This window comes from Culex pipiens, chromosome 2 (assembly GCF_016801865.2).
Source record: "Culex pipiens pallens isolate TS chromosome 2, TS_CPP_V2, whole genome shotgun sequence".
Lineage (NCBI taxonomy): Eukaryota > Metazoa > Arthropoda > Insecta > Diptera > Culicidae > Culex > Culex pipiens.
Window position 1 is genome coordinate 110,894,427 of NC_068938.1, and position 2,942 is coordinate 110,897,368.

Consider the following 2,942-nt stretch of genomic DNA (forward strand, 5'->3'; position numbering starts at 1 on the left):
GAGCAGATCGAGATCGCCGCCGGGGAGGATGTCCGAATTAAACGGATTGGGATTGGAAGGGGACGACGATTTATGATTTGACCCATTTTTCTGTGCATGTTTGCGGGCCAACTTGCTGACTTGCTTATTTTTTGTTTTGTTTTATTTGGTTTCGCCCGAATGACTCTGGACAGGTGAAGTGACCTGAATTAGTGATGTGATTGTTATTTTTTGTGTGTTGGCAAAAAATAAATAAAATAAAACCAAGCTATCGTTTCCGGCGAAGCAAAGCGGATAAAAATGATAATAATTAGGTGTCCAAAGGAAACATAAATTTTAACATTCGGTGTAATCTTCATGATTAGAGAAATATAATTTATTAAAGCTATCAATAATGTGGAATTGATGTCCCGTTATAAATGTAATATATTGTTTTGAAATACCTATTCTGAATACGTTTTACAATTGATTGAAAAAGTCTCAAGCATAAAAATATACAAATGATATGCACTCAAAATAGATGACTAATAGAACTGTTGAGTACGATAACAGTTTGACATTTATGGGTGTAATAAAGCTACATTAGATTAGTGATCCTCTTGTCCTTCATATACATTATTCATCTATCCATTACAATCAAAGTATTAAATATTAGAAAGAAAACAAGCTATTATATAACTGTTGCATTGTAGAACAATATGTCGTTATTCGTTGAACAATAAATTATAACTTAATCACTATCATCCAGCAGAAGTTTTTCCTTGCAAGTTCAATATCACAAGCCCAAACATGCTAAATATCTGGAGCAACACGAGAAAAGGGCGCATAAGCATTTTGATAGCCGCAACTATTTTGGTAATTACGAGACAACAGGTTACTTTTCCACAAAACACGAAGTGGCAAACAATAGCTGGCCTTCCCAGCTGAGCAACTCTCTACAAAATCGGCCGATTTCGACCATTTTTATTTTTTGTATTTTTTTATTTGACTCAAACTTTGTGGGGGCCTTCCCTATGACCAAATAAGCTTTTTTGCGTCATTGGTTCACCCATACAAGTCTCCATACAATTTTGGCTGCTGTCCATACAAAAATGGTATGTAAATATTCAAACAGCTGTAACTTTTGAGTGAATTTTCTGATCAATTTGGTGTCTTCGGCAAAGTTGTAGGTATTGTTGAGGACTTTTGAGAAAAAAATAGGTACACGGAAAAAAAATTTGGAGATTTTTTTATCAACTTTTTTTTCACTAAAACTCAATTTCCCAAAATACGTATTTTTTGATTTTCGAGATTTTTTTATATGTTTTAGGGGACAAAAATCCGCAACTTTTGAGCCATAGAGAAACATGGTCAAAAAATCTGCCGCCGAGTTATGAATTTTTGAAAAAATAGTGATTTTTGGAAAAAAAATCGAAGTTTTATGCAAAAACAAGTTTGACATTATTTTTTAATGCAAAATTGAATTTGCAATCGAAAAGTACTCTACAGATTTTTTGATAAAGGGCTCCGTTTTCAAGATATAGCCACCGAAAGTTTGATTTTAGCGAAATATTTGCAGTTTTCAATTTTTAAAAATAGTGACCATGAGTGACCATTTCTAAAAATATTTTTTTAGAAAAGTTCAGAAAATTTGCTATAAAATTGTCTAAGAGACATTGAAGATTGGACCTCGGGTTGCTGAGATAGAGCCGCTTTAAGAAAAAGAAACACGAAAATTGAAGTTTTCTAAATCTCACCAAAACAACCCACCATTTTCTAATGACGATATCTCAGCAACTAATGATCCGATTTTAAATGTTAAAATATGAAACATTCGTGAAATTTTTCGATCCTTTCGAAAAAAATATTTTGTAAATTTTTAAATCAAGACTAACATTTTAAAAGGGCCAAACATTGAATATTACGCCCATTTAAAATGCTAGTCCTGATTTAAAAAATTTCATAATATTTTTTTCGAAGAGATCGGAAAATTTCACGAATGTTTCATATTTTAACATTGAAAATTGGACCATTAGTTGCTGAGATATCGTCATTAGAAAATGGTGGGTTGTTTTGGTGAGATTTAGAAAACTTCAATTTTCGTGTTTCTTTTTCTTAAAGCGGCTCTATCTCAGGAACCCGATGTCCAATCTTCAATGTCTCTTAGACAATTTTATAGAAAATTTTCTGAACTTTTCAAAAAAAATATTTTTGGAAATGGTCACTCATGGTCACTAGCCCTTTATCAAAAAATCTGTAAAGTACTTTTCGATTGCAAATTCAATTTTGCATTAAAAAATAATGTCAAACTTGTTTTTGCATGAAATTTCGATTTTTTCCAAAAATCACTATTTTTTCAAAAAATCATAACTCGGCGGCAGATTTTTTGACCATGTTTCTCTATAGCTCAAAAGTTGCGGATTTTTGTCCTCTAAAACATATCAAAAAATCTCGAAAATAAAAAAATACGTATTTTGGGAAATTGAGTTTTAGTGAAAAAAAAGTTGATTAAAAAATCTGCAAATTTTTTTTTCCGTGTACCTATTTTTTTCTCAAAAGTCCTCAACAATACCTACAACTTTGCCGAAGACACCAAATTGATCAGAAAATTCACTCAAAAGTTACAGCTGTTTGAATATTTACATACCATTTTTGTATGGACAGCTGCCAACATTGTATGGAGACTTGTATGGGTGAACCAATGACGCAAAAAAGCTTATTTGGTCATAGGGAAGGCCCCCACAAAGTTTGAGCCAAATAAAAAAATACAAAAAATAAAAATGGTCGAAATCGGCCGATTTCGTAGAGAGTTGCTCACGAGTCACCTATCCAACTATCAGTTTTATTTATTTTTTCTAATTTTGAGAGTTTAATTTCACCGAAAAATACCGATAAGAGCACGTAATTTGAACAACAATTGAACTAGTGTAAAATGTATTTTAAAACACTTTCTGTATTCAAATGATGAGACTATGCTTGGCCTG